Source organism: Lactuca sativa, chromosome 2 (genome assembly GCF_002870075.4).
Source record: "Lactuca sativa cultivar Salinas chromosome 2, Lsat_Salinas_v11, whole genome shotgun sequence".
In the NCBI taxonomy this organism is placed as follows: domain Eukaryota; kingdom Viridiplantae; phylum Streptophyta; class Magnoliopsida; order Asterales; family Asteraceae; genus Lactuca; species Lactuca sativa.
Window position 1 is genome coordinate 222,572,283 of NC_056624.2, and position 27,798 is coordinate 222,600,080.

General features: G+C 32.9%; 1 long non-coding RNA gene across 2 annotated transcripts; it reads left to right on the forward strand.

Moving 5' to 3' along the window:
• The first annotated feature begins 16,900 nt into the window (after positions 1–16,900).
• LOC111883989 (uncharacterized) lies at positions 16,901–20,288 on the forward strand. 2 transcript variants are annotated; one of them, XR_002847573.2, is made up of 7 exons: positions 16,901–17,338; positions 17,591–17,750; positions 17,881–17,960; positions 18,082–18,254; positions 18,347–18,436; positions 19,404–19,511; positions 20,072–20,288. It is a non-coding gene; the product is annotated as an uncharacterized LOC111883989 (long non-coding RNA). The 2 variants fall into 2 exon arrangements; XR_002847571.2 differs by having other exon boundaries at positions 18,347–19,511.
• Positions 20,289–27,798: the final 7,510 nt, after the last annotated feature.

Sequence of the window (27,798 nt, forward strand, 5' to 3'; positions counted from 1 at the left end):
ATGTCTTAAAATTTCAGATTCAGAGCGTTTGTTTACGTATTATATTTTACTTCTTAAACTTAAAAATATCTCTTATTTTTTCAGATGTTAAATCAAGTCTGAAAAAAAAAAAAAAAAGAAACACGTGTTCTATTTTCCCTAAATCGACCGCCTCTTTCTTTCCTTCCCCCACAACGTCTTCTGCCATCACGTTCTCCCCTCCAGGTCCGACGCTTGCGACTACTCCCACCGACGACGCCAATAACGCCGCCAGCCTCCGCCGCCGCAAGGTCTTCCAACTCCGATTTTAATTCCGCCGACTACAACAGGTTCGATTTCTTCCTTTTTTGCCCTTGAATTCATTGGTCTTGTTTGTTCCTTCCTTCCCTTCAAAGTTGATAATCAAAAATCGAATTTATTATGCTATCATTTTCTGATTTGTTAGATCAAAATTAATAGTTGATGTTTTGCTCCATTATGATGTTATATGCTCCATTATGATGTTCAATGGACATGATCAAATATTGATGCTGAATTTTGATGTTATTTTGATGTTATATGTTGAATTTTGATGTTATGTCTAATGTTTTCATGAGTATTATGCTGAATTTAGATGTTATATGCTGAAATTTGATGTTATTTAGATGTTATGTCTAATGTTTTCATGAGTATTATGCTGAAATTTTGTTGCTGAATTCTTACTTCTCTTTGATGTTTATGAAATATCCATTACTTTTGCTATTGTGCATTTGTTTTGTTGAAGTAGTTATTGATAATGTGCATTTATATTGAAGTAGTTAAAAATCGAATGATGGCGAAAGCGTACACGATATGGAATGGGGTTCACAAGGAAATGAATACATGGATAATTTGCGTGACCAGATTGCGAATCAATTGGGGTGAAATAAAATTTGTAGGATTTTATTTGGATTTTAGTATGATTTTGTGGATTTAAAAATATATTTATGTTTGATTTGGATTTGTGTTTAATTTTGATTTATGCTAAATTTGGATTTTATATGGTGTTTATATTTTTTAATACATATTTAAGAAAATTTATTAGGTTATTTTTTAAATAAACAGTTGAATTCATTAAAAAATAAAACAGAAGGGTAAAATGGTCATTTTAATAATTCAGCACAACAATTCAGAGGTCCCAACCAAACAGCATGTTAAACATTTAGCTCTTAAAATTTCAGACTCTCTTATAAATTCATACTTCTTAAAAATTCAGATCTTAAAAATTCAGATCCTGCCAAACAGCCCTAAGAGTGTTGGCTATTGTTGCAGCATGAAAGGCAAACATTTCACCCATATGGCTCTCGAAAAGTTATAAACACAATTACTTGTATGAGTTTCAATGGCAAAATGGTAAAAATATGTGTGTGAATAAGTGGATATTTATTAGGAAGTAAATTTAAGCAACATAAAGTCTATTTTTTCCCAATAAGTCATGTTTGTGTAAAGTAGTTGAATGGTTAACGATGGTTCTTTGGATAAACTTATATATACGTAAACATTTGTTTTTATTTTCAAGATAATGACCATTTTACTCTTGTATCCCCAAAAAAAATTTCAAATTATCATCAATTTTAACGTGAGAGTTTGGAGGAAAAAAGAAGAAAAATAGGGTAAAGAGTCAGTGTCTTAAACCATTAAGGCATGTCTTATGGCTTAACCTATTAAGTCATAAATACAATTATTTGTATTAGTGTCAATGGTAAAACGATAAACATATTTATCAGGAAATCAATTTAAGCAACATAAGGTTTGTTTATAGGTAATGATGTTTGTCCGGATAAAAGATTACTTGTATACATAACATCTGTTTTTCTTTTCTATATAATGACCATTCTTGCATTTCAAAAAACAAATTTAAAATATTCATCGATTTCAACATGAGAGGTTTAGGAGGAAATAAGAAGGAAAATAGAAAAAACAAAGAGTTGGTGTCTTAACCCATTAAGCCAGGTTTTCCGGCGTAATTTATTTTAGTCATTTTGTCTATATTAAATATAAAAAACTAACATGTATAGCTACTCACATTAAGTGCTTAACATATTAAGTCATTTTGATGTTATTAATAAATTGTGAAGTAGAAATAAGCATACATTGTAAGTAGTGTGACGAGAAAGAGAAACCGAGTTGACTCGCAAACTTGACTTGATTCTTAACGTCACCTGAGATATTAATGGTCAAATATAAGTCTATTACAACAAAATTAAGTTTACCTACAATAACGAAACTTCTTCAATTGGAAGTTCTACACCAAGGTCACCACGCGCAACCATTTCCTAAAGACATAGATAATTATAGTTTAATAATAATAATAATAATAATAATGGAGTTAAATCATTCAAATCAAAATGCTAAGCCCATCACCTTTGTGTTGTTGTATAAAGCTTCACAAGCATAACAACGAACCCTGCTTCTAAGGAAAGTCAAGATACTTGTTTGCCTTATGATTCCAAATAAGTGACCCTCTTCTATTAAGTCAACATATCTATATATTAAAAATAAACGATAAACAGTGAATATCAGTGGCGGAGCCAAGATCAAAGTAAAGGGGTATCCTAAAAAAAATTTCGGGGTATCACGACCAATTGTTGTAGAATTCGCTACTCAGTATATATATATATATATATATATATATATATATATATATATATATATATATATATATATATATATATATATATATATATAATATGTGTAATTTTAAAAAAAAAATCAACAATTTGTTTGAGTGGTTAATAATTTATCATTTAATCTTGAGGTCTAGCTATTGATTCTTGTCCAAAGACTAATTATATTTTGCCATACTTATAGGGTCATCCCACATTGTCTAAGGAATTAAACTATTGCTATTCTCACCATTTATATAAGGAGAGGTATTTCAATATCTTTTAAGCCTCAATCTTTGAGGAATCCCACATCGGTTGTGAGATAAATATGAGGTTCTCCTCAGAGTTTTTCAAGATCTGATAAGTACTCATGCTCCTTCTAGGTTCAAAAGGAGTGTCTAACATCCGGATTTCCAGGTACATTATTTAATCATTTATTTTGGAGATTTTGGAGGGACTCGGCGAGTTGACGCTTAGACTCGCCGAGTAGGATCGCGAATTCTATCCGGGTTAATGACCGGACTCGGCGAGTCGACTAGTGGACTCGGCGAGTCCGTGCTGTTTAATGAAACCCTAATCCTCGAGGTTTGGGACCTATTTAAAGGGGATTATAGCCACCATTTGCGGCTACCAGACCCCTGAGCGAAACCCTAAGAGATCTAGAGCGTTTGTGAGGAAGAAGAGGCCATTTTTGATCCTTGTATGGGTGTTTTTGCAAGAAGAAGGTGACCAAGGCAAAAGGGAACTGAAGAGGGTGCTATTCCATAGATTTTAGAGCCTAGGGACTTCATATTGAGGTACATATTCGACCTTTCTTCAGTTTTGGTGTTAATCTCTGAGAGTTAGGGTTTCTAGCCCCTTTAGAGTACAAAATGTGAAGCGGTGGGTCCCTTCTTGTGTTGAGACTTTGGATTTGGATCCAAGGAGGTCCAGAGACCTTAACTCCTTGATCTTTATGGGTGTCATTGGGAGATATGAGCTTAGGATGGCATATTGAGGCCATTTCTTCAAATAGAGCCATTAGGTCCTTACTTGGGCATCAAGATCCAAACTTTACGTGCTTATCTTGCTTAAGGAGGCCAGATCTATGGGTTAGAGGAACGGATCTGGCCTCTGGAGGTCATTTGAGTTTGAGCATGGCATGAACTCGCCGAGTCCAAGAACAAACTCGGCGAGTAGGATAGTTTTCCCCCATGAATCACACAGTTGGTGACTCGCTGAGTTGGGGAAGTGACTCGGTGAGTCATTGGGGATTTTGAGGACTTGAGTTCGTGATCGAACTCGCCGAGTCACAATTGTGCACTCGGCGAGTCTGGTCAAAGAGTTGACCGTTGACTTTTGTTGACTTTTAGGGTATAGTCAACAATTAGACTTGTGAACTGTTTGAAGGGTAAAATGGTCTTTTAGCCTTCTTAGAGGACGTGTGAGGATTTAGTCTAGCCTGGAGAGCCGTTATTAATTGGGATGATCGTTTATGTATTTAGGCAGAGGCTAGATCAGTGTTACGCGAGCGAGATATTACCGAGACATCCGAGGTGAGTCTTCTCACTATACTTTACCTTGAGTGGTAATTAGAGTTATGTGAGAGAGTTATTGTGTGCTATTTATGTGATGTGTTGCACTGCATTATTTCTATGTGACTTATGTCGTGTGTATATCAGAGTTAGAACCGGAAGGTTCATAAAGCTAGGACCAGAGGGTCCACAGAGTTAGGGCCCAAGGGCCCGCAGAGTTATAACCTCGAGTGGCTATTATGTGTTATGTGTGGTATTTTGGGGAAATCACTAAGCTTCGTGCTTATAGTGTTTTGTGTTATGTGTTTCAGGTACTAATGAGGAGCGCGGGAAGGCGCCGGCATGATTCGTACACACACATGGAGTTTTATGTATCTCGATCTTGGGAAATGTTTTGTGGAACAGAAATATGAGACAATGAGATTTTATTAATAATTGTGAATGAAAAATGTGTTTTGAAAATGTGAAAAATTGTTTTAATTTTTACGGTGTTACAAGTTGGTATCAGAGCCTTGGTTTGAGGGATTCGGATGCACCTTCGGGCGTATCTGAACTCAAACTGAGGATTTGAGGAAATTTCGATAGTAAAATAATTTTCAAAAGAGTAAATAAAAAGCTTTCGAGACAAACAGAGTAGAGCCGTGTGTACGAACAGCCAGCGCCCGAACAGTGATTTCCCAAAATACCATTACAATAAGTGTTATGAGATATTTTTATGTTATATGATGAGTTATATTACGCATGCTAGAGTAAACTAGGTATTCTTATTAGGACTAGAGTGGCCTGATATGTGATGCCTTAGTCTAGGATTTTTGCTGCTAGGGATGCTTGAGAGTGTTTAGATATCAGTGAGGAGCTTATGAGAGATCTGCTAGCGAGTAGCATATGATTAGAGAGAGTAGAGTACTTGGGATTTGGGACTCTGGGAGGAGGACTTGGGGTGAATGTTGATGCGGTGTGGACGATAGTATTGGGCCCATACTATTGAAGACACCGGGTCAGTGCACAGTCCAAATAAGAATCCATAGAGTACCAAGGAACAAGTAGGGTGGAGTATTCGAGTGTGAGTATACTCGAGCGAGTCCCTGATATTTTTATGTTGTATTTCAGAGAGAGAGAGATCATGGTTGGGACACGCCACACATATGAGAGCAGCGATACTAGTGATGAAGAGATCCGTAGGATCATTCATGAGGAGGTGGCTGCGGCCATTAAGGCATGTCTTATGGGTTAACCTATTAAGTCATAAATACAATTATTTGTATTAGTTTCAATGGTAAAATGGTAAACATATTTATTAGGAAATAAATTTAAGCAACATAAGGTCTGTTTATGGGTAATGATGTTTGTCTGGATAAAGTGTTACTTGTATACATAACACCTGTTTTTCTTTTCTATATAATGACCATTCTTGCATTTCAAAAAACAAATTTCAAATATCCATCGATTTTAACATGATAGGTTTAGGAAGAAATAAGAAGGAAAATATAAAAAACAAAGAGTTGGTGTCTTAACCCATTAAGCCAGGTTTTTCGACTTAATTTATTTTAGTCATTTTGTCTAGATTAAATAAAAAAATCTAACATGTATAGCTGCTCACATTAAGTGCTTAACAAATTAAGTCATTTTGATGTTATTAATAAATTGTGAAGTAGAAATAAGCATACATTGTAAGTAGTGTGACGAGAAAGAGAAACCAAGTTGACTCGTAAACTTGACTTGATTCTTAATACCACCTGAGATATTAATGCTCAAATATAAGGCTATTACAACAAAATTAAGTTTACTTACAATAACAAAACTTTTTTAATTGGAAACTCTACACCAAGGTCACCATGCACAACCATTTCCTAAAGACATAGATAATTATAGTTTAATAATAATAATAATAATAATAATAATAATAATAATAATAATAATAATAATAATAAGGGAGTTAAATCATTCAAATCAAAATGCTAAGTCCATCACCTTTGTGTTGTTGTATAAAGCTTCACAAGCATAACAACGAACCCTGCTTCTGAGGAAAATCAATATACTTGTTTGCCTTATGGATTCCAAATAACTGACCCTCTTCTATTAAGTCAACATATCGATATACTAAAAATAAACGATAAACACTGAATATCAGTGGCGGAGCCAAGTTCAAAGTAAAGAGGTATCCTAAAAAAAATTCGGGGTATCATGGCCAATTGTTGTAGAACTCGTTACTCGATATATATATATATATTCAAGAGTTAAATACTCAATAAACAACACATGCTATATGGATTCTTGTCTCATGTATTTTAATTGTATGTAAAAGCAAGAATGTATTATTGAGTAAATTACTGAAATCGTCCCTATGGCTTGGTTAAAATTATACGTTTGGTCCCTAACTTTTATTTTGCACTCGGATGGTCCCTGTGGTTTGATTTTGTTGCGTTTTTCGTCCCTATGTTTTGGTCAAAATTGCACGTTTGATCCCTAACTTTATGTATGTAAGGGACCGAAAACGCAACAAAATCAAACCATATGGACCATCCGAGTGCAAAATAAAAGTTAGGGACCAAACGTACAATTTGACCAAACCATAATGACAATTTCAGTAATTTACTCAAAAGACAATTTTGCTTTATTTCCTATCAAGTAATTTGAATACCAGTTCTAAAACAGAATTAATGCGTACAAATACATCTGACCAGTAAGCAAAGTGTTTTTTTTCCACACATTTGTACATGCGAAGCAACGATTATATTTATTATATGTGTAATTTTTAAAAAAAAAAAACAACAATTTGTTTGAGTGGTTAATGATTTATCATTTAATCTTGAGGTCTAGCTATCGATTCTTGTCCAAGACTAATTATATTTTGCCATACTTAAAGGGCCATCCCACATTGCGAGTGGAATTAAACTATTGCTATTCTCACCATTTATATAACTTGTGAGATAAACATGAGGTTCTCCTCAAAGTTTTTCAAGATCTGATAACTACTCATGCTCCTTCTGGGTTCAAAAGGAGTGAGTTGGACCGAGTCTAAAAAACGAAATTTTTCGAAAACAAATTACACTACTAAAAAAAAAATTTGAGGGCATTACGCACTCTAATGCTGAATATTGTATTTTTCCTACACTTTTGCTTTTGTGAGACGAGATTTAAAATTTGAAAGTATCATGGGCCTGGGCTACAAATATCAGATTAACTTTATAGTGAATATAAAATATAAATTCATAACTCAACAGTTATGGGCTATGACGGATTGACGGTTGGGAATGAAAATCAAAATTTGGGAATTAGTGTCCCCTTTATTTTCTACTTTTAGCTTATTACTATAAATTTAATTTGATTGATTAATAGTATATGCTAAAATATTTTTTTATACTGATATATTTATTAATTTTGATTGATCAATATAAAATATAATATTTCTTATAATGTGATATATATGGTCAACGTGATATTATTATATTTTTATTTCTCAAATAAATTCGGATTTTCATAAAATTTAATATTAATCTTAGATGTAATTTTTTTCTTAAAATTTTAGTATTAAGATATTATTTTGGTTTTCCGTAGGAAGGAGGGAGTCGTTTCCTCCCAACTCATTGAACCCACTGTCATATCAATTTTTATCTCTTCGTTTTCTTCATTTTTCCCAACATACAACATACGAAAATTTTATCTTTTTCAATCCACTTAATTAAAAAAAATACAAAACAACTAAGGTATAAATTTTAAAACATATGGTACAAGAGAAAATGAGAAAGAGAAAGTAGAGAGAGATGATAAAGTGGGTTAGTGAAACCAATTAACCAACCCGTTGAAGCGGGAATGATACCGCCGATAACTCTATTGCTAATTAAGATTTTACTTTTGGTTGTTTTGTATTTTTTTTTTTAATTGAGTGGGTTTAAAAAGATAGATTTCCGTGTGTTGTGGGTTGAGAAATATAAAAAAAAATAAAAAAGAAAAAGTGATGTGATAGTGGGTTCAATGGGTTGGGAGGGAATGACAGTGGGTTCAATGGGTTGGGAGGAAATGACTCCCTCCTCCCTAGGTATAAATTTGTAGTTGTGTGACATGTATCTGTACAATATATTTTTATTTTAATTGTGATGTATATTACTTGGTATCATGAAATTAAATGACAATTGAATATGGACCAACTAATGAAAGTGATGAAATGAATTATTCTCATTTTATTGTTATTTTGGTTAGTCTATTGGAATAAAATGAATCATTAATCTATCTTGTTTGATACGTGAAAATAACGAATAAACAGAATAAAAATCATCTTAATAATGACAAAAATACTATACACAAAATACATATAATTTACTAACTTTTACAACATTATCCAATCAAAAAATAATTTTCACATCATAATCATGATAAGAAAATAAAAACACATTAACAATTATTAATCAAAATATCAAAAAATTCATGATAATCTCGTCAAAAATGTAAATAACAAAACCACTTTAAAAAATTAGTTTCGTATGAAATATATTAATGTCTTTGGAAGATAAACAAACAAATGGTTTCTTTATTATTGACAATTAAAAAAAAAATCATCGGAAATTCATCGTCAACTCTAAAGAAGATTACAATTAACTTCTCTTTTGTTTTTTCTGTCTTTTAGTTTAAATCGAGCCATAACTATAATAGAAGTGAACTTTAACAGATTACTTGACAATTTAGTGATTCAAATTGTGAGATTACTTTGATATTGATTGTTTACATTAAAGAAATAGGGACCGATCAGTTGGCCTTAATTAAAAGCAAATGAAAAATTGCTTTCTAAACCAACCAAATAGTGAAGTATGAAAGTGACATTGTTTTATGTTGCTATGACCGATGACATTCACAAAGAAAGCAAAATGACAAAGAAAGCTATACTTCTGTACAAAGAACTATGTACAAAGAACTATATAAAATAGCTACAAAGTGAATTTGGTTGTGCAATTTTGGAATGAAAGTTTTTACTTATCTAAATTTCATAGGGTTTTTGTCATAAAAGCCCCTAATTTTACACAAAAAAACCGGTTATGCCCAAAGTCGTTTTTCTTTGTCACAGATGCCTCAAATACCGGAAAATTGGTTCGATTTTGCCTTTTTCCCTGATTTTACCTTCTATGGCCGGTAGCACCTGGTCTTCTTCTCAAACCCTCTCTGCCTTCACCACCATCTTCGATTTTTCCCTTCACCACCGTCTGCTTCTTCGATCGACGGGATCCAAAGAAACAAGAAAAAAATCGCAACTCTCTCACTCTCCAAAATCAATTGAAGGTTCTTCTTCCTCTTCTGATTTCGCAGCTGTCTCACTCTCTTCTCTTGCTTTGTATTATCGATCCACACTCACCCGGTAAGACCTCCGTCTCCAAGCATCGTATGCGACACAGAGGAACATACAAATTGATTCGGACCTACAAATTAATTCATCAATGAAGAAGATAAGTTGTGTTCTTAATTCATCAAGATTATCAAACACAAGGGTGCTAGAATTGAGATTAGTCCCTATGATTTGTAGGTCTCTCTTATCTTGCTTTGTATTATCGATCCATACTCACCAAGATTCACAGCTTCCTTTTCCCTTTTTTCCCTCAAATTGCATAAAAGAATTGAGTTTCACCCCTTAGGTCGATTAACAGGTTAAATGTTTCTTTATTGCTTTCTGTGTGTGAACTCTTCTCAGTAAAAAACTGACTTCAAAATTGAAGTATCAATCCCCTTCTTTTTCTCTTAATCGATGGTGGACTAAGGTGATGGCAATGTTGTTTATATGGGTTAATGTTTTTTTTTTAGATTTTTATGTTTCAATTTTTGTTTTTGGTGTTCAGATGTTCTTATCAGGGCTAGATGGTGTTTGTGTGGGTGATATTTGTTGGTTCTGAAAATGTGAAATGGGATGATGGTCGGTCCAGATGGGGTTTTTCACATTTGGGTTCTTCATCACCGAACACCCACCTTCATCTTCACCATTGTTGTTCTTTCTATTAATAAGCTGCAACCAGTTAAAAAGAAAGGGATGGGCTGATTTTGTAATCCATCGTCTTTCATGGCACCTGCTCAACTAGAAATCTTAAATTGGTATGTAGATCAATGATTTGTTTTTTATCAGAAGATGGGAGAGAGAGAGAGAGAGAGAGAGAGAGGAGATCGATTTTGATGATCGATGTAGTGGGGATGGTGGATGATGGACAGTAGTGGTGGTGGTGGTTTGTGTGGCTGATGGTGGTGGTGGTGGAGGTGATAAGTAAATATAAGGGCTTCTATGACAAATGTGACTGGCTCCAGAAGGTAAAATCAGGGTAAAGGGCAAAATCGAACCAATTTTCCGGCATTTGAAGCATCTCCGACAAAAAAAACCCGACTTTGGGCATAACCGATTTTTGTGTAAAATTGGGGGCTTTTATGACAAAAACCCAACTTCATATTAATATTTCTAGAGAGATGAAATCAATAGTGGGGTAGGAAATTTTGGAGATGAATATTACGGTTAGTTGAGCATGTCGAGCACCCGTCATGGTGTTTGTCGAGCATGTCAGTTGTGTCGAGCTCCCATATCAAGTCACTCCAACCAGCCTTATATATACTAGCCTTATATATTCAGAAGTTATATTGGATTTTTAGAAATTACTATATATTGTTATTAGGGTGCGTTTGGTACAGAGGAATGGAATTGTTGCAGAGACTGTAAATGCAGAGAAAGAGAATTTAGCTAGAGAAAGAGAATCGACTCCCCTGTTTCGTGACTCATTGATACGATACGGTAGTAGGACAAACGAAAAAGAAGGGCCGATTGCATGAAATCCATACGCAATTGAATTTTTTTTGTTGGAGCGTTGGTTTAATTTTGCACGCAAGGAGGTTCGAATGGATGTGTAATTGAATTCTCTGTTTTTTTTTTTTTTTTTTTTTTTTTTTTTTTTTTTTTTTTTTGATTCTCGACCCGACGTACACGTTGTTTTCTCTCATTTTCTCTATTTTTAATAGGGAATTGTTTTGATGGAAAAGGAATTGATTTATTTCTCAATTCTTTATTTTTTATATCAACCAAACAAGAGAAAAGGAATCAATTCTTTTTCCTTGGTTTTATTTCTCTATACCAAACACCCCCTAATTGATGTGAATATGTGAATATAACAAGGGTTTATTTTGTTCATAATCCGTAAACAATAATTTTTGGTTATATACAACAATTTATGCTTTATATAGTTATACAGTACAAACATATAAAACACAAATTATTGTGTACTGCTAAAAATTGTTGTGTACGAATCATCATCCAATATGTTACTATGAGAATTAAACGACGATACACTACATATATCATGCTCTCATCTTCATCATGTTACAAAAAATAGCATATAATTCCATTTTTTTTAAAGATTAGCATGATTTATAAAACTTTAAGTAAATCTTCAATGAGTTCTTTTTCTAGTGCATTATATATATACATAAAAAATGTTTCTCATCATTGACATTTTTTTTTCCTTTTACGTGTATGTTGTCTTTTGAATCCAATCAAGGCCTTCAACACCTTTTTGCTTCACACAAGTTAAACACCTAAAATACTTTTTTGAAAAAAACATCATAAATGGTCCCTGTGGTTTCCGCAAATCTGAAGTTTAATCCACGTGGTTTAAAAACATCATAGATGGTCTCTGTACTTTCAAAACTTTTGACGATCGGTCCTTATTGCTTACTCCGTTAAGTTTTGTCTGTTAGCTGAAGGGCATTTTCGTCATTTCATTACCACAGGGACCATTTATGATGTTTTCACTTAATTTTAAAAAAATAAAATGATATGCAAAAGGGATCCCACCTCTCTCTCATCTCTTTCTCTCTCTCTCTCTCCCTCTCTCTTTCTCTCTCTCTCTCTCTCTCTCTCTCTCTCTCTCTCTCTTTGGGTTTTATTCAAGCAAGTTCATCACGATCAACTTGTCCAAATCCTAATCCGGTAATTCATAGGATTCATTATCTTTAAATCCACATAGCTGGAAATCATCAAGATCACCAAATACGTCAAGTGGTGAAGCAAAATTGTCAAAGAAAATGGAATCCAACTGTAATTTCATATCCAACTCTAATTTCATACCTCCCTCTCTTAAAAACACACACACACAAACTTAACATCTCTCTGTCTACCATGTTCATCTTCATCTGATCATCATCTTTGTTATGGTGAAGTTGTGAAACAAGAAACAACCAGCTATGGGCGTGAACAAATTGATGTCATTAGGGCATTTACACAAACAGTTGGTGTGCAACTTAAGAAGATCACCATAAAATCTTTGTTTTTACTTCTAATTGAAATCCAAATAAGAGCTGAACTCAATACACACAGATGTATAATCAAAGAAAATGAAAATATACACATAAAGCTAATACTCTAAAACAGATGGCACCACATAACAACTAAGCGTAGGTGCAGGACGATATATAGGAACCTGGAATTGAAACCGATTTTTGGTTAGGGTTCTTGATAGGGAACAATACAGTTGCCAGTGTAATTAAAGTTCTTGATTTCTTGTGTATCACTAAACCGCCACCGTCACTGTTTTCCACGCCTTTAGATTTCCGTTGATGGTTTCCGGTGATTGAGCAGACTTTTGACTGTAGGTGGTTTAATGCGGAAGGATGAAGATCAACATCTAGGGTGGTGGTGTTAGCGGAAGCAGGTGGTAGTCACCGGTATGGTGGTGGGGTTAAGGCAGTGGAACCAATTAAAGAATGGATCAACATCACCATTTGATGTGTGGTGAGTATTTAAAATTGTTGAAATTGGAGGATCACTGAATCAAAATTGTTTCCAGGTGATCTCATGGTTGCATCATCCTTTTATGTAGATGTGAATGAGGATTGAACGCCTCCATATGCAGCAGTAGGTAAGGTTTATTTAGAATAAAACCCAGAGAGAGAAAGAGAGAGAGAGAGAGAGAGAGAGTCGGGACCCCTTTTGCATATTATTTCATTTTTTTTTAAATTAAGTGAAAACATCATAAATGGTCTCTATGGTAGTGAAATGAAGAAAATGTCATTCAGTTAATGGACAAAACTTAACAGAGTTAGCAATAAGGACAGATCGTCAAAAGTTTTGAAAGCACAGGGACCATCTATGATGTTTTTAAACCATGGGGATTAAACTTCAAATTTGGGGAAACCACAGGGACCATTTATGATGTTTTTTCTACTTTTTTTTCCTTTCTTCCTTGTGTTACATTATTTTACCAAAAAAGTGTGTACCAATCTTTGATATACACATTTTTTAGATTATCTAAATATAAATATGATTATGTTATTGATATGGTTTCCACACATGCATTATATTGAACTATATAAATTTATATTTTCTTACATTTTCTAAATATAAATATTCTAATATGAGTGGTATGATATGTACAAATGAATTATATTGAATTGTGTGTTTGTGTGTGTTTCCATTCATGTGTTAGTTTTAATTGTATTTATGTGTGTGTTTTTCAAATAAGGACCATTTATGTAAACTTGTTAAAACCTGAACCATGCTAGTAAAACTAACTATTTTTTCTTACTATTACTACTAATATCATAAACATGTCAAATTCCATAAGAAAGTTAAATAAAAGACTATTTATGTGAAATTAGTAAAACATGAACCATTTATGTCTTATTAGTAAAGCAGGGACCAATTTCTATTAACTTTGAAATATATTGGAACATTTTTGTAATCTTTTAAAAATAGGGACCATTTATGTAAAATTTTAAAACATGGATCCTTTTTGTAAAATCTTAAAAATTTGGACCTTTTATGAAAAAATAAAAAGTCAGTTGTCGTTAATGTAAAATTAGTAACACATGTACCTTATCTGCCTTATTTGTAAAACAATGACCTTCACTGTTAACTTTGAACTATATAGGAACAATTATATAATATTTTAAAAATAGGGACCATTTATGTAACCTTGACATACAAAATGACTATTTCTCGTAACAGTTAAATACAGGGGCCTTTTCTATAAAGTTACTAAAACATAGAACAATTATTATATTTTTATGAAAATTAACATACAATTACATACATTTACAATGTACTCTACATTTTGCTTGGTGATATCATTTAGTATGTTTCTTTATAGCATCTTACCTTCACTTCTAAGGTGCCGTTTGTTTTTTCGAACCGAAAATGTCTGAAGTCTGCGGACCACCTCTACAACTCTCTGTAAAATAAGAGGGGTACCAAACGGCTGCAACATGAAATAAAAGTATGTTTGTTTTTTAACCTTTGCAGACTGATGTAATAAGTTAAAGTAAGGTATGAAGATGTTTGAAACAGAAGGTCAAATGTTGCGCCACGCAACACAAACATAGAAGTTTTTAAGTCGGAAGTCTTTTGAAAACAAACAACTTCGAATGACCAAATGTTGCGTGACGTAGCAATAAATGGTCAGAAGTGGTTTTTTTAGAAAAAACAAACAACACCTAAGATCATATACATCTAGTGACGGAGCTTGAACATCTGAGTTGGGGGGGGGGGGAAGTAATATATATATATATATATATATATATATATATATATATATATATATATATATATATATATATATATATATATAATGTGGAATTGAAGAACAGGGGGGCCATAGTCAATTTTTTTTGTTTCGGGTCTAATGTGTAAACTTTTTAATACTAATGGACTAGCTTAAAAAAACAAGTAACATTTCTATAAATTTACTAATTCTTTGTACCAATTTCGGAAACAAGGTAAATCAATGATTTTTTATGTAAAATTAGTTACTGAAACATGCACCATTTCTATAATCTTTGACAAACAGGTAGGGGTGGAATTGGTACGGTACCGGGTATTTTTTTTCCAAACCGTGTACCGTACCAATTATAATTGGTATGTAATTTTAGTTACCACTACCGTACCAAGTATAGTTGGTACTTGGTACCAACTTAATTGGCTACCAGTAAGATCGGTTGGTACATGTTGGTAATGGTATGTACCAATATGTATGGGTATTTTACAAATTAAGATTTATGTGTTATTGTGCACTTAAAAGGTACATGTGGGTTTTGTAAATAAGAGTTTTCTGAATGGTTGGATTGTAAATAAGATTTTATAATTTTGTACCATGAGTTTAAACTAAACAATAGAGTAAATGGGATATGTTAATATGAGTTTAATCTTTAAAAGCTACTAGACGTTAATGCTAATATCAAAACACTTTAACTCTTAACCGTCAAATACATTTAAAGTTAAAATCTACAATATTTTATATATATGAAAAATAACTTGGTTGGTACGGTAATACCGTGACATTTAAAACCTTGTACCATTACCGTACCATTATTAATTAGTTGGTACGGTAATACCGTGACATTTAAAACCTTGTACCATTACCGTACCATTATTAATTAATTGGTACGGTACTACTAGCCAAATATGTTGGCTACCAAACATATTGGCTACCAAAATAATTGGTTCGGTTGGTACACATGTTGGTTGGTTTTTCATGGTACATATTCGCCACCCCTACAAACAGGGACCATTTATGTAAACTTTTAAAAAAAGTTACATTTTCTGTAAATTTAATTAAACATGTACCAACTATTTTATTATGAAATTAACCTATAATGGCAGTCTACTTTACATTTTGTTCAACGATAACATTTTTTAATGTATAGGTATCCTATTTTCCATTATAACTAATATATTGTCTATTTGTTTTTTTTAACTTTAACCTATAACAATATGTCTACTCAGGAACCTAACTTTATTTGAGATCAAGCAAATTTAAGTTCGTAACAATTCCAGACTCAAAAAATATCCAATGATACCTTGCCCCGATGTTGATTTTGTATCTTCTTCAAACGATCATCTTGTCATTGAGGAGTTAGAATAAAAATGATCGTTTGTTATCATTATTTCTAGGAGATGAAACATAATACTTAAGTTCAGATAGACCCTGTTAATCTGAGTTTCTTCATGATGAGTTTGATGCCAATTTATACCCATGTGATGTTTTAAATGGTATACAAAGCTCATGTATGCCAAATCATAAGTTAGTTTTCATATAAGTTTCTTTGTATAATATACATTTAAATTGTAGTACAACAATTGCATTTCCATGATTATTTGTGGTTGTTTTTTAGTCTATATATCACCATTTTTTTCAATAATTTACACATAAAGAATGTCCTCTATATCTTCAAAACATTTTACATATTAATTTGAAAAAACCATTATAAAGTTACAAACAAATCATATAAATATGTAAATTAATAACTCTTTTAAATAACTGAATAACGATATTCACCTTTCAATATTCGTTTAATTTGTAAATTGGGGTTTTCCGGGTTATAAGCTAATTAATATATATATATATATATATATATATATATATATATATATATATATATATATATATATATATATATATATATATATATATATATATATAAAAGAACCTCAATGGCTAAAATTTGAGGTAAGTGGATGGGTAAAAGTCTTTAGAATTAAGCATGAATTTTTGAGGATTTTATCAGGATTTTTTGTTGAATTTATGAGGATTTTTGGTTTTTCCCACGTCACCTTCACTAACAGTAGGATCCAGATTGTTTTTGGGTCATGTTTGCTTGGATAGGGTTTATTAGCTTTAAACGATAATATAAAATATATAAAAGCCAAAAATGTACAATGTACAAATGACTTTTTGGTTCTAGACAAAGAGAAATCCACTTGGATTTACCCGACTGAATCAGCAGTCCATATTGCCTTTCCACTTACAAAACTTCCTCTGTAAGCTTCTTGTATTAAAACAGATTCTGCCCAAGATACACCCGCATCTTCCACATTCTGCCACGGCGCCACCTCTAGCTATTAGCCTTGCCACTTCCTCCTTTTAGGCTTGCCACCTGCCCCATATTCCATTATCTGTGTTTCCCTCTTTTGCTTTCCCAATACGCCACCACCGTTACCATCTCTCCCTATCATTCTTTCTCTTTGGAAAAATGTTTAGGAGCACAAAGCTATTGAAGAGTGAAGACGACGAGCATCGGTAGTGGTGGTGTAATCAACCGCTCTGATTAATTTATAGTTGTCTTTATTCATAGTATTGGGATAATCGATTAAATGGTCTACATCGAAGTTCCAACCCAAAGAAAGCATAGCTCACCACAGATGCTTAAGCCCTCCAGTGTTGCTATCAATCGACCAGCCAAGAAGCCAAAAACTTAAACACGCTTATCTTGGTAAGTAAAATCTGGAACTTCCCTCTGATTTGGGTTTGTATTCAAATTTCCTTTCCTCTTGAGGTTTCTTACCTGGAGAATGATCTGCTTTTTTTATTCCTTCCAGATGGCAGGTATATTCTCGCGCCTCAATGCATCTTCCCCAATTCTTTCATCATTCTTTCTTATTTATTTGAAAGTCATTACAATAATCTGTGGATTACATTAATGAGATGGCTTATATTGTCTTTAATGGCATCTCTGACGTTGCAGGGAATGGAAGCTCAAAGGGGGAGGGAGAAGAAAGCTACTAAATTGTTGAAAGTTGAAACTAATCGATGGTGCTTGTAGATCAGATGAATTTCAAAATATGTAACCTGGCACTCTATTATCCACTCCTATTGAATCATAATTCTTGAGTTTTAAGCAATTGGTTAGCTGTTATTTATTTTCATCCATTTTCTCTCCATTCAAGATTTGTGTCTCATTTGTCTCTCCCATTTGTGAATCTTAATCTGCTAAGCGAAGAATGATTTATAATGTTATTTTTTGGTTCCAATCAGAAAACGAAATTGAGAAGACGTTCAATCGCCACTCCTTTCATTTGGCCTCATCATTTTCTCCTGCTCATTGTCGCTTGCATGTATGTCTTACACTCATGTTCACTTTTGGTTATCGAAGGAATCAGAATTAGGGCTTTTTTATTTTTGAATTTAGTCATGACATATTTGGAATCCAAAGTGATAAGAAATCTGAAATTGAAGATGTGATGAAGCTCTTGGAGTCTACCAATCCAAATCCACACCCAACTCTTGAACTTGAGAATGCCAGGTTCTACGTTTCTTATGGATAGTCTACTAAAACAAGCATTGATGCAAACTTTCCATTTGTTCAAAGATTAAATAGCAATCAATGCCCCTTCTTCGATTAACGTGAGGTTTGCATGTTCAAATTAAATTCCTTATTGTTACTTTTCTTCTACATATATGCTTTCATATTGTGAAATTGCAATCATTTTGTTATCTTTAGGCTGATATTGGTCTCACTATGGGCATCCAAGGAACAAAAGTACAAAAGAAAGAAAGAAACAATATAAAGTATCTTTGTGTGCTAGATAAGGTATTTTCAAGTTTTGTATGTCCAATTGTATGACTGTCAGTTTGAATTTTTCTTGACAGCATCTTAGACGGGTATTCCAGGCTGAAGATTAATGTAGGTGTGTATGGCTGTCTGGAATGATGCAAACCTAGCCAAATCAGACATTGACGTGTTCATAGGGTTGGTTCATGTAGCTTGCTTTTGTTATGTTACCTCCCCCCCTTACAAGTGACAGTTGACATCTCATGTTAATGCACACATCTCTCCATTGATAAAACAAATATGGGTTACTAGGTGGTTGAATTTAGTTGAGGCCATATATAATTATAATTTGTAGGAAGATGGTGTCATTGTATTTTGTTTATTAAGTCCGTGTTTCTTATGAAAGTTAGGACATAATAGACGGACTTGTACTGCCTTCGGCATGGACTTGGACAACAATTGTAAATTTTTATCCTACCCACATGGTGGAACAAGGCCAGACATTAATTTACCCTCTATACAAAAAGAGGTGGATGCACTACTTGACCTAACTTGTTGTAGCTAAGGCCAGAGAGTTGTTAACACACTGAGGGATTATAGAGAATGTATAAAGCAAATCAGTGAACCAACTATGTGAATGAAGGAAGAGTGTAAAACAAAGAACTTGATGATATTAGTTTACAATAGATGCATGTATACCTTTTTACCTCCTCCCTTTAACAACCCAAAAAGATTAACCACCATGATAATAACAAGAAGTGATTTTTTTTGCATCATGAAAATTACAAAACTTGTTTTTTGCATCTTGAAGGCTTTAGTGATGATTGATGATAAATTAGAAGAGATTGTTGCACCTGTAACATTGCTTACATTATGCTGGTACTTGGCTTTAGATGGTGTAGTGGTGTAATTCTTACTTAAACATGGATAAATTAGGTTTTAACTCCTCAACATTATGCTTATTTTCATTTGTTCTTTTTAAATCATTGTGTATTTTTTTCAACAGGATACAGTGGTACTACCCTATACAAATAGTATGTTGTTATTTAGCATATATTTGCAAGAATTGGTCATGGAATCCTTAAGAAAGGAGTTTAACCTTGATGGGAACATGGTATGCTTTCATATTAATTTAACTTATTAGATCTGGAACATGTTTTTTTTTTTTCGGAAAATGATTTTATTTTAAAATTGTGTCCATTGATTAAAGATATACATAATTCAGTGAAAATTTTCATCAAATAATTATAATTTTATACGGTTGTTAAATTTTTTAATTTTTGATTAAGATCGTTGTATGTGTCAAAAGTTTAAAGGACTTGGACACTACTGATTAAATTTTGATTAAAATTCGTTGTATATGTCAAAAGTTTTATTCACTATATCGTTATAGAGTAACAAACTTTCATATGTTAATGTCTTTAATAACTTTAATTGTTATAGTTTTAGTTTTCTTTTTGTTATAAAGTGTTAATTGGAAAATGTTTTTTTACAACCGCTTTCATACGGTCAAAGTAAAGGTTTTAGGAATTATATCTTTAATATTATTAGAAAGATTAAAGGCAAGAAATGACAATGTACTTATAAGTTTTAATTGTAGTAGTCTACTTTCGATTTATCTTATAACAACACTTTACAGTTAAACTAAAAAGTAATCTTTCGTTTTGACTACAGATTGTGCCGGTGTCTGGTATTCATGAGGGCTGAATGGGATACTTTGCAATTTGGTGTTTATGCTTATGCCCATGTCTCTTTGGAATATATTTTTATATTTTTTGGAAGCTTTTTACAATATGGAAACACTTTTCTGTTGTGTTTGACACTTCATATGCAGAAGTTCTTAATGAATTATTGGGACCTTTTTGGAAACCAATATAGCCAATGTACTTTATTCTTGCCTATAATAGCAATGTGATTTCATTTCCTAACCCATAATAGCAATGTATTTTCAGATCCTTACCGATAATAGCAACATACTTGGCTCCTTACATATAATGGCAACGTACTTTTAATTCCCTCATGGGTCGTGCTTAGCACGACCCTTCAAATGTACCTAGTATATATATATATTACCCTATAAAATCACGAGTCGTGAGAAGTCGTGATGCACCTGTTGAAATGTTTGCAATAGTTATTTTTTTATGTAATTTTCTTAATTTTTCATCAAACACTAGTACGAGATTATCTTTATAGAACTTCACGGTACAATACGATTTAATTATTTGGAACTTATTTAAAATATTTGAAGTGTTTTAATATTATAACACTTCCATGGAACTATGGTTTCTATGTTTTTATTTAACCTCGTGTTTTAATTGCCTATAACACGTTAGTAATAATATTTTGTTATTTCTAGTTTCTTAAAATCAAAGGAAATCACTTTCTATTAAGTTTATGAGTTATGAAAGTGTTGTATTGCACGAATTTATTTAAAAAAATTTAAATTAAATATGAATGTATTAAATATATAGGAGTTTAAATTTATAAGGAAAATGAAAACAATATTGAAATTAAATTGTTTATTTCTCTTTTAATTTTGAACAAATAATTTAAATAAACGAAAAAAATAAAAATTGGACTTTAATTTAGGAATTTTAAAATTAAAATTAAAGTTAAATTAATACAATTGATATCCACTTATTATTATATTTATTATAATTATTTCATTTAAATACAATATATAATTTAGTAAAATAACATATAGAATAAGTCAATTCTCATTAGAACAACATTTTAATTGTCATCGTACAATGAGTGAGATGGCAAACGGAAACAAGCTGTGTCGCTAAGCCTTTTTCAATGGTAAAGCTAATTCTTTTAAAGACTACATCCGAAGATCTAGGGGATATAACATTACTATGCATAATTCGTTGTACTCTTTTAAGAAGCTCTACCGTATCCAGTGTGAGGAAACCAAACGTATCAAATGCAAATGGTATGAACACGTGTTGATTTTCCATGCACGACTTCTCATGTTTGGTGACTTTACATGTAGCTGTTTTTAAAGCAGCATGTCCCGCCGTGAAACCCCGTCCTTAGGCACACGAGAGGAGATACCCCTGTAAGATCCACACATGCTTGTTTCCCTCCGACCCATCCAAAAATTAAAATGCCAGCCGGTCTGAGGGTTGACATTCCTTCTGTCGGGTCAGACAAGAAATTAACAGGTACCTCTTTCTTAGCAGAAACCCCGACATGCTTAAATATGTCAAACAAAACATCCCTAACCATATCGTGCCTGTATTTGAACCCCGAGAGTTCTTTATAGTGTACTGCATGCTCTCCAAAAGAGTCCAAACATGCCTTGCGACACACATGACATATCTCGTCAGCTGGGAATATGGGAATCATGAGTCGATATTTGAGAATAGTACGATACTCCACGCGAGACATGTGTTGGCCAAGCCCATCTATAGGGATAGCCAGAAAAAAAAATCTTGAACATGTGGTGTACGTAAGCACTGGAAAGCCGCTTTCTGCCGAGCCGTCATGTCGAGATGCACTTCCATATCTTGGACAATTTTACGAAAAAGAGCACTCGCCAGCGATTCTGGGATTTAGAGGGGGGTGTCTTTAGTAGTAAAATTGTTAAGGTCAAAATCTGGAAGCTTGTTGCGAAGGGATGCCAAGGCACAATCATAATCAGAATTCATACCATGTATACCGCTATCCCGTAAGATGTGGTCTTGCAATACCCAAGATTGGGCCCTTGAGGCAACAAAAGCATAGAAGGTAGCCTCTACTGCCGAGTATAAACCCAAACCCCCAAACCTAATGGGTAAGGAAGCAATTCGCCATTGTATGTCACCAAAGAAAGGGCCCCCACAAACCACAATGTCCTCAATCGCCCCGCGCAATCCATTGTCAAAGAATATTGTCGCCTCCTCCATGTGAACGGATTGGCACACTAATAGAAAAACAGCCTTTTACGACGCTCATTGCGCGTTGTAAAAGGCTCAGACGACGCGCAAATGCGCGTTAAGGAAGGCCCTGTCATAAAGAGAGACGACGCGCATTTACGACGCTCATTTACGACGCGCGTTTACGACACACAATACGTATCAAAGAAGGCCCTGTCATAAAGGAAGACGACACGCATTCGCGTGTCGTAACCTTACGACGCACGTGTTAATGACACGCAATGCGTATCAAGAAAGCCCCTGTCAAGAAAGGCCATGTAATAAGTGAAGATGACACACATTTTTGCGTATCATAATTTTAAATGTTTAAAAAAATATTATTTATAGATTTACTTATTTTCAAATTAAATTTGTATTTAATGTTTCATAATAGAAAATAAAATATCATATACAAAAAATAGAATCCATTGCATAAATTTAATGTCATACAATTCTATTTCTTACAATATATAAATTTGCATCTAATCTACTATGTACATCAAATTCCAACTAAGTAAAGTTGCATCTTGTCTTTCATAATTCTTTAAGACTAATGCTCCAAACAGCTGATTATATGGATAAGCAGTTGTATATTGGCCCATCTCACTCAATAATGACTTAGCCAAATTCAACTCCAAGTCTTTACTGCATCTTGCTGACAATGCTGCAAGATTTAAATCAAGTGGCTTCATATTCCTTTCTTCCATCAACTTTACCTGATGCACAAAATACACAGAAACAAAAAAAACAATATAGAGGAAAGGGTAATTTGGGAAAATGTGAGGGGTATAATATAATAAGAATGTAAATACTTAATACCACTTTCATGCCATCATGGAAACCTATTGTCACTACTAGAAAGTAGAAACTAACTAAATCACTTTTTTTATCGGTTATGATTGTATCTATTTTCAGTGATTTTGGATTTGTAACTTATTAAATGGATATGTATGTACACTAAACTCGATTTTCATGCTGTGAACTTGGCTTCTTTTTTGATGATAGAGTGTGCCATGTGAATCTTTTTTTTTCTGGAACTATAATCTGGAAAGTAGAGTGCAACCATTAGGATCTGCCATTATATATATATATATATATATATATATATATATATATATATATATATATATATATATATATGTTCAGGAATTAGGAGACATTTTCAACTTACATAATAATCTTTTTATTTGTAATTTTTATTGCATCCATTGAATCTTTTTGGCTGTAATTTAAATGCATATATGTAATCATTTTTTGTTGTAACTTTAATTTTGATCCATGTAATATGATTTTTTTCAGTGACACTCAAGGTTGACTTCCTCCACGACCAAGTGTTGAGGCTGCTGGAACAACAGATGGGTAGGTTATTGAAGCAACAAATGGACAGGTTGTTGAAGCAAAATTGAAGCAACAGATGTTGAGGCTGCTAGAACAAGAGATGAAGTTGGTCCAAGCTTTGTGGATTTTGATATTTAGTTTATGGGAAATTGTTGTTTTATTATAGTTATTTAACAGACATGAGGATGTCGTGTTTCTCTTTTTTTTTTTTTACATTTAACTATTTCACCTATGAGAATGAAGTATGAATTGTTGAATGTTTTAATTATCATGATTATTATTATTATATCTTTTTATATATCTCAGATTTATAAAAAAATGGATTTTTTACCAAACGGATATCCATTGGGTTCCCCGTATCTAACAGGATTTCTTTTACCCGAATCAATATGGAAACAAAAGTTGTACTTTATAAAATTACCCAAAATTACGAAAAACCAAAATATTTTGTTAAGTTATGATGTACCTCGATGTAGATGAAGTGTTCAACTTTTTCAATAAGACAAATGTAAGTTTGTGAATGCTCTCTTCAACTTGACTTGTCCCATCTGACCATTGACTCACACTCCTTAAAACCTACAATTGAGAAATGTAAAAATCAAAAAATCTAATCTAATAATATATTTAATCATAAATATAAAAAATACCTGACAACGACAAGCAACACAAGGACCAACTTGACATGTTTCATCAGCAGAAACAACCAAGTTACCTAGCGTATCCGGAGTTGAAGTTTAAGATGATTAGTTTACTTGGAGTTAGTTACAATTTACCTGTTGTTGATTAGTTTCTTGTATCTACGCCTTTGTCTACCAGCTCCAACAGCCCTTATACATGTAAAGGACTTGAAAGGGTAAAATTTAAAGACTACATAGCCACTTATAGTGAAATTTACAATTTACCCGCTGCTTCTCTTAATTTCAATTGATAAAACTTAATTTAAGGATAAAATAGACTTACCCGATATGCTATCAAAGGTCAAGTGTTCTAAATTTGCTTTGTACTCTTCAAATTGGTTCCAAAAAAAAACAAATCATTAATTTCAATGCACTTGTCAGTTTCTTTTATGTTAATGCTACCTGATGAGAGCAGTAGAATCATAATTAATGAATTCAAAGATAGTGAGACTAGAATATTATGATATGAGTTAATGAGAGTGCAATTTACCATTTTTTTATTCCTTCAATAAGATCCTCACCACCCACCAAATCAGATTCTGCAGCTCTAGCCTTCTGCAACTGCTCCATCAGCAAACACAACTACACGCAAGGCCTGCAAATAAAAATAGCTTACAACTTTTGAATAGCCAGCAACTACTAATGTCCGTTAACAGAAAAAAGAAGCAAATTCTTATTACTAAATATGAAAATCTTATATGAAATGAGACATGAAATAAAAATAGCTTCATATTTGCATTTTCTACATCTAATTCTATTAAACGAACAAAAATCATTGAACCAACTATTAGTTTATTAAATTGCAATATTCATTCTGGCTAATATTTAATGACCAACAATGAAATTCCCAAAATACCCTTTAAAGTTATGAACATGTATTATTCACATTTTGATCCTACATGAAATAGGTGGTAATGCGACAAGAAGACTAACTGCTAATGAAGGGAATTCAAGTCTTTTTGTATGGGACAAAAATTACAGTTAGATGGAAAATAAAACTTACATGTCTTCTAAGGGATGAGATGATGATTTAAGTGATGAGCACTTTGAAGTTATTGTCACCAGAACATGATTTTTAGGTTTAGTTTGTTTTTTTTATATGAAAAAAAATCAAACTAAAAAACCCAAAACGTTGTTGTTAATAAAACTACCATATAACATGCGTTATTAAATTTCTGACATTTAATCAAGAATATAATGGATATTATGTACTACAAAAAAATCTAAATGTCCATAAGAGATGGTCAAACCAAACCTATCAAGCCCTGACATTTTACAACCTTTCCCTCATTTACTTATTTCCTTTGATATCACTAAGCATGGAAACAAGATTCTCAAGTTAAGATGTTTATGCAACATAAATGAGTTTTTTATGAGCTAAAGAACCTAGATTTTGATTTATGAAACCATGTCAAAATAGAAACATACATACAAGATCTGAAGATATTGAATCAGTACATATGTATAAGTTAAATTTTGAAAGTCAACTTATTATACCCTTGAGAGCTTTAGGAACAACAACCTCTTTGGCACAAAGTTGAATTGGGACTATGTTTTGTTATGGTTTCAGAACATATTGGCTGCCAATTAACTGCATAATGCCAAAAAAAACATAAGTTATGAACAATTCGGAGTTTATAGGTTAAATAAATTCTAGACACCTTATTTTTTTTAATAGTGCAGGCAGAGATCTAGATAGGAAGAAAAGGCTACTAAATTTATATGATAAGCATGTGATTCAAACATTCAACTATTCACCCAACACTACTTTAGTAGAACTTGGTGAATCACAAAACCAATTGATAAGAGATTTGATAAGCTCAAGTTAATTAGTTTGAACAAGATCTGGAAGACATGAGTTGAATTTGCTTTGATAATCAAGATCCAACAAGTACATAGATTGTTCCATTAAATTATCTCTTCACCTGGTTCCATTTAGAAACTTAGCTGAAAAAACAGAAGAGCATGATTAACTTGCCATATGTCCTATTTTGGTATCCTTTGTTACTGAAAAAATGTGTTCGTATTTAGAAAAGATAATGAAACAAGCTTATACAATAGTGGTAATTAGCAGAATCCACAAGGGCAACATAGCCAATTGCATCCTTTATGAAATTAAGGTCTAGAACTTCTTCTTGGAAGCATCGTCTCCTTCAATGTATCCATCAAAAACAGATAAAATAAAGAAATTTTGAGACAAAAATCAATAAGACCTTTAAAGGTCAAGATGCAACTGTTGGTTGTGGTTGAACAACTAGAATGGGCTACTTTATTGAGGTCCCAAAGCTTTAATGTGTTGTCTGTTGATGCATAAATAAGGGTTCCATGATCCAATAATTTCATAAAACTAATAGTTGTATCTTGACCAATCAAAGAACACAAAGGGGTGGAAATATTCCTCAAATCATAACAGTAAGTTCTATAATCAGTAGACCCAAAACACAGCAAATGATAGGAGTAAGGAGAGAATTGGATAGAACACACATTAGCAGCACTTCTGATTGTGGTCAAATGCTTTGTCTTCATATATATCAAAAACTACAATCACTAACATATATAAATATATAATTAACTAAAAGGGGAAAATGGGTATACCTGATTAATTCTCCATCTTCTTTTTTGTTTAATTTCAAACCCTTCTTAAAGCTACTCATTTGATCACGAACATGAAATATAAGGATCAGAACCAAAATCTAAATAAAAAAAAATAAAGAATTTCAATGAGGCAATATATCGAACACGTTATGTGCATTTACAAACCACAAAAGGAATCATGCATGAAAAGATAGAGAGAAGAAATTGAGTAAGGATGAAGATTTGACAATGAACTAAAAACCACTAGAGTAAGGCCAATTGAAGAAATTGAAAACCTCAGTAAAAAGAATCAATAGAAAATTAGATATAAGAAAAGATGAAGAGAATTATTAAATCGATCGATTGAAGAGAATTATTAAAGATGAAGAAAGGATGAAGAAAATTGGGTGTTTGTAAATAAAATCTACGAGATTGATGATTTTAGTAAGCTAAGTAAACAGATGAGGGAGTGTTGACATGGGGAAATATGGATTCGAGCCCTAGAAGCTGAGAAGTAGACGCATCTATGAAGCGGGTTACTTGCAATCGATTTGTTGGATGTGCTGGTCCGATTTTTGGGAGGATTTTGTATGGTCCGGAGAAAATCGCTAGTTCTTCCAAAGTTTAGGAGGATGGATCAATGTAACGGGGCTTAGGTCACTGACAAGGAGAAGCGGGCATGAGATAACTACACCTGAGGTTGCCGGCAAAAATGGGTGTCCTCTATGCTTCATATTTTGGAAAACTGACATCAATTTTTAGGGCACGCACAAATGCATATCCTCTATCAGCGCGTGTCATTGATTGCGCGTCGTAAAAGGCTGTTTTTCTAGTAGTGGCACGTCCTCAACCCAAAGAAAAGCTTAGCAATACCCATACAAGACCGAAGAAGAAGGAGCTCACTCTGGGGGTC